Here is a 12,472-nt window from a genome sequence, read left to right on the forward strand (position 1 = left end):
TTTTCCACTGCAGCAGAGCTCCACCAGACCTGGTCCCTTGAAGTCCCTGTGTCAACCACAACGGTTTGTCGGATTCTGTCTCGAAATGGCTTCCATGGTCGAATCAGTCCCCAGAAGCCAGCACTAAACAAAAGACAATTGAAAAAACGTGTGGCATTTGCCAGGCCCACAGGCCGCTAAAAGGATGGACGCTGGAGAAGTGGAAGAAATTGTTTTTCAGATGAATCTTCTGTTGAATACAGTTGCCGCAAATATTGCAGGAGACCTACTGGAGCCCGCATGGATCCAAGATTCTCACAGAAAACAGTGAAGTTTGGTGGCTGAAAAATCATGGTCTGGGGTTACATCCAGGATGGGGGTTTGCGAGAGATCTACAGGGTGGAAGTCAACATCAATAGTCTCAAATACCAAGAAATCTTAGTCTACCTCTTATATTCCCACCATAGAGGCCAATTCTGCAGGCAGATGGTGCTCCATCGCTACTTCCATCTCCACTTCAAGTTCCTCAAGGCGAAGAAGACAAGATGCTCCAGGATTGGCTGGCCCAGTCACCAGACATGAACATCATTGGCATATGTGGGTAGGGAGAAGAGGAACATGAAGACCAAACCAGAATACTGATGAACTCTGGGAGGCATGCAAGACTGCTTTCCTAGCTATTCCTGATGACTTCATCAATACATGTATGAATCCTTGCCAAGCCGCATGGATGCGTCCTTCAAGCTCATGGAAGTCATACAATATATTAAATTTGAATCTCACAGCACCACTGTTTAATTTGCTGACATATTTAGTATTTGTAGTAAATTTATTCAATTTATGTGTTGGCGACAACTTTTGTCTTGCCAAAGTTTGACCTTTCGTCTTGTTTAAATAATAAATCTTTTTTAGTGAAACTATTTATTTCAATGCATTGAACATCATTTGGAGGGTTTTAGCTTTTCATATGGCTATTTCTTACACCAATTGATTAATTAAAGTCAGGTTAATAGCAGGTGTTTCTACAAATAGATAAGCGACAAGACTTTTGTCAGCGACTAGTGAGGTGACTCAGGGATGGTAATGCCGTTTTTCCACCACTTCAGACTGAATATATATATAATAATAATAATCTACATTTTATTTAAAGACGCCTTTCATGGCACTCAAGGCCGCCGCACAGGGTTCATAATTAAGAACAGCAAACAAAACTATAACAACAGCAAAACAAATACTATACAACAGCAAAACAAATATTTAAAAACAAATATTTAAAAACTTGTCAAATATTTAAAAACTTGTCATATTTTTACATAAATTTAAAAGATTTGGTGATGGCCAGGCTTCTCATCAAGGAAACAATGTGTCTAATACTTTAGTTCAGTGGTTCCTAAACTTTTTTTACAGGGCCCCCCTTTTTAGTGATCTGTATATATAGGGATATGTAGGGATAGTCAACAAGATAAAGTGTATTTGACTGGGATAAAGGGAATTGAAATACATATTTTCTTTTCTTTGCTTTTGTTGTTGTGATGTTTGGGATAGCTTCATTGTCTGCTTTATTTTTACCACTGTCTGATAAAAACTGTCTAAAAATGTCTGAATGTCCTCTGCCTTCAGTCTCCGGGTGAACTGTTCAAAATCTCCATGGCTTTCTACGTCACTAGCTGGGACGAGGTGGCTAACTGTAGCATGCTAGCTCATTCTCAATGACAAAACACTACTACAACACACACTAGTTGACCATAATCTCCAAAAGAACTACTTCTATGTCCCTGTTCTGCAGGTATTCCACAAGTGCCCCTCGTCTAGAAGAAGTCTCCCAGCTAATCCTGTCTTGTACTGACCAAAGCTGGAGAAAGAGTTCTCTAGTTGATGGGATTTTACTTAGCTACTGAGCATGTGCGACTCCCAACACAGATAGTATAGAAGTGAGAGGTCTCACTTTGTAGCTAAAACAAGTGAGATGTCTCACTCTGTAGCTTAAACAGAGACCTAAACGCACAGGGTGAAGAAAGGATCAGCAGCAATGTGCATACATGATGTTTTTTGAAAATTAAACCATGTAAACCTATTCTGGTACAACCTCAAAATACAATTACGAACCTGAAAATGAGCATGATATGGGTGCTTTATATTTGAACATTCACTATCCTTTTGGCTAGTGGATAGAAAGTAAATTGAATTTGAACCCTGCATTCCAGCTCTTAATACTCTCACTTATCTGCCCGGCTCCTGATGGCAAGATGGCTAAAGGTTGAGGGTGGAGTCTAGGTGTCATTTAGATGTCTTGTATTGTAAACAAGTGACAAGTCTGTAAGTTAAACTGAAGCCACAGTTTGTACACAACAAATGCAGTTTGTGTTATAGTAGAATGTGGATAAATCAGAAAGTTAACTATGTTTGCAGGAGCCTTACCTTGCTAATAAACATTAGCTTGCAGCTAAGTTGTCTTCTCTCATAGACAAAGGGTGCTAAAATTATTGTTTGACATGCTTAAATCTTGTGGTTTTAGTTAGCTACTGGCACTTTTCGGTGTTACTTTTTCTGCCTGTGGCAGTGGTACTTACTTGATTGACTGTCAGTCAGTCAAAGACCAAGGATGTGAATGGCCAGTGTTTACATGAAAGACACACAACTGGGCTAATGATCTCTCTTTTCTTTATGGACCGATCTAAAAGGTTTTCATCCAGACTGCGGCACATTCAGATTATCTCCCGGTACTCCTGATGGCCAATCTATGCCAGCGTTTCCCTGGCAGTCCTTTAACAAACTTGTCCATAGTAGTGCAGCAAAACCATGCATTATTTATGGAAATTTAGCCTCCCACAGCCAGGTAACAGGTTGAACCAACACACAACTGGTGAACTCTCAGCAGTGTAAAGTGTATATTCATCCCTCAATGGTGCATTAGAGGTAAGTCGTTTTCAAACACAAAATTGAATTAAAATTCATTGCAAAATACATTGCCCATGCCATCAAGAACAATATGACTATGATAGATGACAGATTACAGATTAGCGGACAAACAGAACATTTGTCACTCAGTTTGGTTTCTTGTCTGCTTGCTTTTTGTGTTTGATAAAGTTTTTTAAATAAATCAAAAGCTTCTCCGGGAACCATCACCTTATCGTGGTGGAGAGGTTTGTGTGTCCCTATGAACCTGAGGGCTGTGTTGTCTGGAGCTGTGTGCTCCTGGTAGGGTCTCCCATGGCAAAGTGGTCTCAGGTGAGGGGCCAGACAAAGAATGGTTCAAAAACCCCATGAAAGATCGAGGTAGAGAGGGAGTGACCCTGCCCGGAGGAGGCCCGGGGCCCCCGTCTGGAGCCAGGCCCAGACGGCGGGCTCGTCAGCGAGCGCCTGGTGGCCGGGTTTGCCACGGAGCCCGGTCGGGCACAGCCCGAAGAAGCTACGTGGCACCCCCATCTCCATCCCATGGGCTCACCACCTGTGGGAGGAACCGCTGGGGTCGGGTGCGCTGCCATATGGGTGGCGGCGAAGGTCAGGGGCCTCGACGGACCAGACCCGGGCGGCAGAGGCTGGCTCTGGGGACGTGGAACGTCACCTCTCTGTGGGGGAAGGAGCCGGAACTTGTGCGGGAGGTGGAGCGCTACCAGTTAGATCTGGTGGGGCTTACCTCTACGCACAGTCTCGGTTCTGGAACCGTACTCCTGGATAGGGGTTGGACTCTGTCCTACTCCGGAGTTGCCCAGGGTGTGAGGCGCCGGGCGGGTGTGGGGATACTCACAAGCCCCTGGCTGAGCGTTGGAGTTTACCCCGGTGGACGAGAGGGTCGCCTCCCTACGCCTGTGGGTGATGGGGGGGAAAACTCTGACTGTTGTTTGTGCATATGCACCCAACAGGAGTTCAGAGTATTCGGCCTTCTTGGAGACCTTGAATGGAGTCCTGTATGGGGCTCCAGTAGGGGACTCCATAGTTCTGCTGGGGGACTTCAACGCACATGTGGGCAATGATGGAGATACTTGGAGAGGCGTGATTGGGAGGAACGGCCTCCCTGATCTGAATCAGAGTGGTTGTTTGTTGTTGGACTTCTGTGCTAGTCATGGATTGTCCATCACAAACACCATGTTCGAACATAGGGATGCTCATAAGTGTACGTGGTACCAGAGCACCCTAGGCCAAAGGTCAATGATCGATTTTATAATTGTTTCATCTGATCTGAGGCTGTATGTTTTGGACACTCGGGTGAAGAGAGGGGCAGAGCTGTCAACTGATCACCATCTGGTGGTGAGTTGGGTCAGGGGGTGGGGAGTGCTGTCTTCGGGTAGGGAGTGAGTCCGTACCCCAAGTGAAGGAGTTTAAGTACCTTGGGGTCTTGTTCGCAAGTGAGGTGACTATGGAGAGTGAGATTGGTCGGAGAATCGGAGCAGCTGGTGCGGTATTACATTCTGTTTATCGCACCGTTGTGACGAAAAGGAAGGCAAAGCTCTCGATCTACTGGGCAATTTTCGTTCCTACCCTCACCTATGGTCATGAAGGCTGGGTCATGACCAAAAGAACGAGATCCAGGGTACAAGCGGCCGAAATGGTTTTCCTCAGGAGGTGGCTGGCGTCTCCCTTAAGATAGGGTGAGAACACAGTCATCCGAGAGGAGCTCGGAGTAAGCCGCTGCTCCTTCGCGTCGAAGGAGCCAGTTAGGTGGTTCGGGCATCTGGTAAGGATGCCTCCTGGGCGCCTCCCTAGGGAGGTGTTCCAGGCACGTCCAGCTGGGAGGAGGCCCCGGGAAGACCCAGGACTAGGTGGAGAGATTATATCTCCAACCTGGCCTGGGAACGCCTCGGAATCCCCCAGTCGGAGCTGGTTGATGTGGCTCGGGAAAGGGAAGTTTAGGGTCCCCTACTGGAGCTGCTGCCCCCGCAACCCGATACCGGATAAGCGGTCGAAGATGGATGGATGGAAAAGCTTCAAAGCCCCAACAATTTTATTCGGGACAACTCTAATAATAACAATAAAACTCTGATCTGACTCAACAGCATACAGTAAATATCTAAAATAGTTATTTATCTCATCTGCATAGAGAAGCAGTTATTTTTCAGGTTTTTCTTCTTTAATTTTTTTTTTCCTATTTTGTAATATTACTGTAAGACTTATCTCTGTTTTCTGATCGTGTCCTGTTTGTGAAACATTTGTAAAAGTGCAGAAGGTAAAAATTAATCGGAATAACTAAAAAATTAAATAATTGTGACAGATAGAAATGTAAAAGGAAATTTACATTCACATATTACAGATTGAAAAAGTAGAATAGGTATATTGTATCATTTTGATAAAGAAACTAGATATTTCTCATATTCTGCCTCCCGTTGCTTTGACTCCCTCGGCCCACTTCTGTAGCTCAGCCTGAGCTACATACTGTAACATGCAACCACATAACGATGTATTTCACTGTTCCTTTGGAAGCAACATAACCCAATTTCAAAGGATATGCAGTACAATCGACAGAAAGGTCAAGGATTTAAGGCAATGCCGGATCCAGGACTTTTATCAATTTCACTTAGGTCATATGTGTCAATCACTGTGGCAGACGTCCCCTCTGTGCCCTTTGTTGACTGCATTTTCAATCTACTACACCCTGACAGGAATAATCCACTGTCACTTTCATACACCCCTTTCCCTCCCTGCAGACACTTTAAGTATGATCGTTTGTACTGCAAACATGCTGAAATAATAGGTTTGAAAAAAACATCAACATTTAACAAAATTATTTTTCTGGAGACATTTTTGTGAAATTCAAAAAAAAGCATGCTGTAGGAGTTGCTTTCTCTTTATCTGAGCAACAATGCAGAGTTCATGTTGTTAATTTGATCCAAATGAAGTTTTCCCCCCCCCCCCCCCCACCTTGTTCTGCCTCTCAAATTGTTACACTTACGGATGAGCCTGCAATGACATGTTACACTTATTAATAATATTTGATTGGGCTGTTCATTTATCCTTGACAAGGAGCTGAGGAGACAATTCACAGCCCCCCCCCCCCCCCCCTGCCCAAACCCCACTCTTGTAATCTCCCACTCAGCCATTGTTGTTTTGCACAAGACATGCAAGCACACATCCGCTCCAGGGCCTGGGGATTAAAGTCTTGTACAAGAAACACTTCCAAACACTGTGCGGTAATCAATTTGATGTTGCATAAAGGTCATTTAATCCTCTTTTAAAGAAACGGAGAACTCTGATTAATATTTCATACATTCATCGATTCTCACTGACCTTTACATGTTAGAGGGGGTCAATTATCTTACACAGCAAATCGTGACTGAATGCGTTCCCTCTGCTGCGTTCATCATAGTTTTCAGGACATGCATAAAGAATGCACCGTGATTGGAGTATGTGTTTTTTTCCATTGATTGGTTTACTCTCAGTCCATACTTGGATAATGAGATGGGACAGGGAGAGTTAAGACATAGTTCACACTGTAGGCTAAATAGGATGAGGGCTGGTTGCTGAGTCAAAGACAACCTGCAGCAAAACACACGATAAAGACAACTGAGGCAGGGACCGTTGGGGGGAGCTTAAAACAAAGTGCAGCGGCCTGCGGCGAGAGCTGGTCTCTTTTGAAGCGGTGTAAGAGTGCCGTGCAGGAAACATGCCTGTACCGCTGCCACAAGAAAGGTATAAAAAAACTATGAGGGTAGAAAAAGGAAATGCAAGCACTGAACTGCCTGGGAGTTTGTATACGAGCTTGTCTGAACTGACGACAGTTCATTTCCAGGATAATTGCTGGCCGCCAGGTGTTCCGCTCTCTGTGTGTTGCAGTTGTCTAACTCTTTTTTATTTGGGTAAACAACAATGAACTTCAAGCTAGCAAGCGCAAGCTGAAAAGGGCAAATTTTAAAGAAAATTTGGATTGTACAACAAGGCAGGCCTGATTGGTTCTTTGGGGGGATGATTGTAAAGATTTAAAAAGAATATGTTTACGGCATTCACTCTCTAACTGAGATGTTTGGGGGCCAATTGGTGGGATTTGTTATGGTCAAAATACACAGTGTTACTTTTCTGTCCTCAGCTTGGAATCATGTGAAATCATGCCACCTATTGGACTTTTCTATACAGGTGTATGGCACACAGGAAGCAGGAAACAGGAAGTAGGAAATAAATATTTTTAAACAGTCTCCCGTCCTCATGCTTCTCTGTTTGCCAACAATGCACCAGTGCCAGAAGAAATCACTTTCCATCCTGAGTTGTAATGCTTAAGGAAGCAATTGCTGTAAGTGTACCATTTATACCTTTGTATAGAAGCCTGCATTGAAGTATTTGTGGCAGGTGATGCACCTGCCACAAATACCCTTCAAAAGTATTCATGTTTAGTTGAGCACATGTGAGATTGTTTCTGTGTAACAATAGCTAAGCCCAGGCATGGTGAATTGTACAGGTAACTTACGCAACCTTGCCACAGTCCGATTACTTGAAGGGTTGATGCAGTAGTCCAGAGAAAAAATCCCAACTGATAATCTACCGAGAAAAATAAACAACGTATCCCACAGTTGATCCCATCTGGCAAGCTTGCGAAAACAAAGCCCTCTCAAACCCGACCGCGTTTCCGTGTCAAACTCCAGAGTCTTTTTTATGTCACTTTCCAGTCTCCTTTATACCCACGCATACATCAGCAAAATACCCATAAGAAAAAAATAATACACAAAGTCAATCCATTAATAATCCAAAAAGTATGTATGACCATTACAACATTAATTTCCACTGGAGGAATTACCATAGTCCCTTCTCCTTCTTCTCATTCTAATAACATCAGTACAATATTAGAGCCATGTTATACTCAGCACAGCGCTCACTTTGTCCTTAAATCACTAATACTCTTTTAATTCACATCAATAATTCCAATCATTTTTACTTTCATTAGTGTTGAACAATAAACACTGCAAATGTTACACATTAAAAGATTACAAGGGAGCGATTAGGCCATTAAAGCCAGTTTTTAATGCATAACATCTGGGCAGGAAATCTTAAGTTTCACTGACAGTAATTTAACAGCGATTAAAAAGCAGGATTACTGTATAACAGGGTTGTGGATTTGTGGATATGACTTGACCAAGACAAGAGGTAAATAGGGGAGCAGAGACTAGGGAGCAGACTGCATCAATGAATTAAAAAATATATATGATAGAATATTTTTACACAACACAGGGAATTAGGAATAGAAGCTTCTCATTTACACTTCTAGTCACACTGTGTTACATTGTATTTGGATATGCTGCTCTTGTTAATTGGCCACCAACAGGCACCAGATGTAACAATACAGATGTTTACTATAGCAAACATAAGGCAAGTGTGTGTGTGTGTGTGTGTGTGTGTGTGTGTGTGTGTGTGCGTGTGCGTGCGCACGCTACAGAGACTCCAAATTTATTTTCCATGTCTACGGCTTTAGGAGTATGGTTGCAGCTTTGTTTTACGGCTTTTTCATCATAATTGTGTGTTGCTTCTAATTTTTGCTCTGTTTCAACGCAACTATTAAGTTGTTTAGACATGTTTACTTGTTTTGAATATTTCAATTGGTGTCTTTCACACCAGCAGTGGTAAGGATGCCAGTGTTTTCTCATCTGTCTAACACAGAGGTCCAGAGAAAGACATACAGTATAAATGTGTAGTTAGCTCATTGTCTATTGATTGATATGGATATTCAGCTGACAACAGTCCCCAACAAATGCACTATTTACTTTCTGGTTTCATACCTTAGGAGCAACCCAGTTTTTGCTCTTAAAAAAATAACCAAGCAGCAGCTCAAACTCTTTTTGCTAACCATTGGTTTACCTTTTAACCTCACTTCAGCGATAAAAAGATGTTCTTGTTCTTGAGATGAGATGTTACCCTTTAGAGTGCCATATAGTGGATTTAGAAAATGGTTCAAAAAAGCTTCATGAGGCTTCAATTGGCCATCACTTATCCCGCATTGCCAGCTCTATTGCCACAGCGCTGTGGAGTAAGGTCTGGTTACACCACACACATTCTGGGATAGGAGAAAAAACATTCTGGGTTGTTTGAATTTCTTTAAACCAATCCCAATGGTCTTGGGCGGCGTTAAGCTCCGGACGCAGAGACGGTTGCTCTGCTGAATAGTCTCAGGATGGAACTTGTTCTGGTGGAACATTTACACCCCGCAAAAGAATACACCATGAAATATTAAATGAAGTAAACAGTTAACGTGAGCCATAGGTGCCGATACTAGAAAATACTGAGCACCCACGTGTGTCAGACTGCCAGTAGGCTACATTCATTTAAAATTAAATATTGCAGTTGGGGCTAAGTGGATCGTCTGTCATAGTCTGATTGGTTATGTCGCTGTCAACCGTTAATGACATGGCAGACTCCTGTTCATGTGAACTATTGCTGTGTCATAAACACCAATCCACTCTAGAGAGCACCCTGAGCTCAGAGCTATCTTCTGTAAACAATTGGCTGATTGACAATATGCTATCCCTACATTTTGGTAAGACAGAGGCCATTTTGTTTGGTTCAAAATACAGATTGAACAGATGTTCAGAATTTAGGGTAAATTTAGGCCATCATGTATACTATAGCTTCAAGATGATGATTGGCTGATTGGCTACCTCAACAACACCTTGTGGCCCATGGTCCTACTGCGTTTGATCGCAGGGTCCAACCGTTGCAGATGTTCTGGTCATATGGGTTCTGACCTGGTCAATTTGACACGCTTCCATAGTATTGTCATAGGTGCATTTTGACCTATTAAAGTTAGGGGGTTATAAAAATAAATCTAGAGGAAATGTGTGAACAACAGAGGCTTCGTTTACATGGAAATTAATATTTAGGATACCAGCAGGGAGATTTTCACATCTATACATATTCCTGATGGGATACTGTGAGAATGAACAGAGAAGTCAAACTCTCACAAACAACTGTAAACTAGATACATAATTTCATTAAATTCCATCCAACTGGTGTATGATTGATGATTGATGATTGAAGCTTTAGCGGAATTTAGTTAATTACCTCAAATCTCCACACATTGTCCAATTTTCACAACCAGTCATTATTCATACTTAAGCATGCAGTGTGGGAATACTCAGCTGAAATGGTGTTTAGTCATTATCAGCCATACAGTAAGAGCAAAGTGAAGGGTCAGTTTTTGTGTGTGTGTGTGTGTGTGTGTGTGTGTGTGTGTGTAAACCAGTATGTATAAATTACACTCCATGTGTGTGTCATGCCATTCTCTGCATGACAAAACATTGATTGGGATTCAGAGATTTACTCTGATTTTTTTTTTGTATTTAAAGGGGAACTACCGTAATTCCTCAAATAAAAGCTGGGGCCTTTAATTACCTAAACCGCAGAAGGTACCCGGCTTTTATTTGAAGCAGGCTTTTATTAGAGGCAAGCCTTTATTTCTAACTCCATCTGTTTGATAAGTTTAATTTTTTTAAATAAATCGTTTCAAATGAAAAGTTGTGGCGTTCCAGTGGACAGAAATCATTCATTTTTTAAGAAACATTTGCAAAAATAACCCCATAACAGCCAGAAGGGCGACAGAGCAACTTGGCCAGAAATAATCAAACACCACCATTGTGTCAGTTTGAACCCTGTAAATGGACCAGGTATTTATTTCAAATACAGTACTACACTATTGCTGGTAGATTACAGTAGTTACACCAGAATCTGATTAATGTTACAGACGGTAGCTAGCAAGCTTTGTTTCTAGCTCCAGGCTAACTCTTCTCCTCCCACTTCCAGCTAGCAAGCTTTGTTTCTAGCTCCAGGCTAACTCTTCTCCTCCCACTTCCAGCTAGCTAGCTTTGTTCTAGCTCCAGGCTAACTCTTCTCCTCCCACCTCCAGCTAGCTAGCTTCATTTCTAGCTCCAGGCTAACTCTTCTCCTCCCACCTCCAGCTAGCTAGCTTCATTTCTAGCTCCAGGCTAACTCTTCTCCTCCCACCTCCAGTAGCTAGTTCATTCTAGTCCAGTCGCTAACTTTTTTCCACCTCCGACAGCTAGCTTCATTTCTAGCTCCAGGCTAACTCTTCCTCCACTCCAGATAGAGAGCTCATTTCTAGCTCCAGGCTAACTCTTCTCCTCCCACCTCCAGCTAGCAAGCTTCGTTCTAGCTCCAGGCTAACTTTTTCTCCCACCTCCAGCTAGCTAGCTGTGCTCTGCTCCTGTCGGCTAATCTCGTTCTGTTTCTTCCCGTCTCGGATTCTCCTGGGGTCAATGTCCAAATTTCTCGCAGCTTTTTCACCTGAGTTTTCCTCCGAGTACTCTTTTTCTTTTGTTGTCTGACAAGTCTGTAAAAGCACCAAAGCCTGTCATTCTCTTCTGTCATTAACTGAGACCTGTGTTACATCCAACATAGCTACTGCTGCCATCTGTTGGCGCCTGTACGTTACTACACACTACACATAGCCGAGTAACACATACAGCTGCACTGACTAAAAGACCGGTAGGACAATACTTTACATGAGTACTGTAATCCAGAAAAAAAAAGTGTGGGAAAAAGCATGAATACAATGTTGAATCTGTTAAATTAAATTATTAATTAATTAATTAGATTATTACGATACGGTAAACTTGAATGCACATTATATGAAAGGCATTTAGGAGATTTTCCACAATTTGTTTTCCCCGGCCTTAATTTGAGGCCGGCCTTTCTTTGTCCGCGTTGACCACGCCCCCGGCCATCACAGAGGCCTGTCTTTTAGTTGACTACTGGTCTTTATTTGAGGAATTACAGTATGCAGTTTTTTTTAGCTTAGTTTACCTTAACTGACCCGTTTTGGAGTCATTGTAATGGTTATATGACATAATGGATATATTATAGGGGGAGCTCTATAGAGAAAACCTGTAGGGGGAGATCTATAGAAGTAAGAAATACAGTCTTACATACTGCATACTGCATCTTACAGCACCGCGGTCAAGATGCTGCTATGCCCAGTACGTTCCATACAGGCGATTGGGGTGATTTTTGCGTCTGTATCTTGAAATAAAGCTGTTGTATTTCTGAACAGCTGACATTTTGGAAATTTTTCAAACCATGAATGCAATTTGCAGACACATAGCAACACATTTTCAAAGCCATCACCAAGTCCTTCGTTTTTTGATTTAAAAAAAATATTTTATATAAATCAGAATCAAGTTTTGAAAGGAGACATTTTGTACAGACACAAAAGACACAACAAATTATACATAATAGGCCAAGAAAAAGAAACAAAGAATAAATAAATAAAATAAGGCACACAACTCACCCACCCTGCCCTGGCTAAGGTAGAACAATACGCATACATACAAAAGATAACAGAACTTGGTAAAACTTAAGTAAGAAAATTCCGGCATATACAAAAACATGTATCATTGTCACTTCTCATCGTGTACTTAATTGTCTCAAGTTTCAAGAAAAACAACATCTTTGAGCCACTGTGAAAGTGAAGGAGGGTTTGTAAGAGAAATCAACTTCTGGCTAGCAAATGTAGTCAGTCGGACTCTTCTGAATTCCAAAAAATAGCAATTAAGGGGCACGGTTG

Source organism: Etheostoma spectabile, chromosome 4 (genome assembly GCF_008692095.1).
Source record: "Etheostoma spectabile isolate EspeVRDwgs_2016 chromosome 4, UIUC_Espe_1.0, whole genome shotgun sequence".
In the NCBI taxonomy this organism is placed as follows: Eukaryota; Metazoa; Chordata; class Actinopteri; order Perciformes; family Percidae; genus Etheostoma; species Etheostoma spectabile.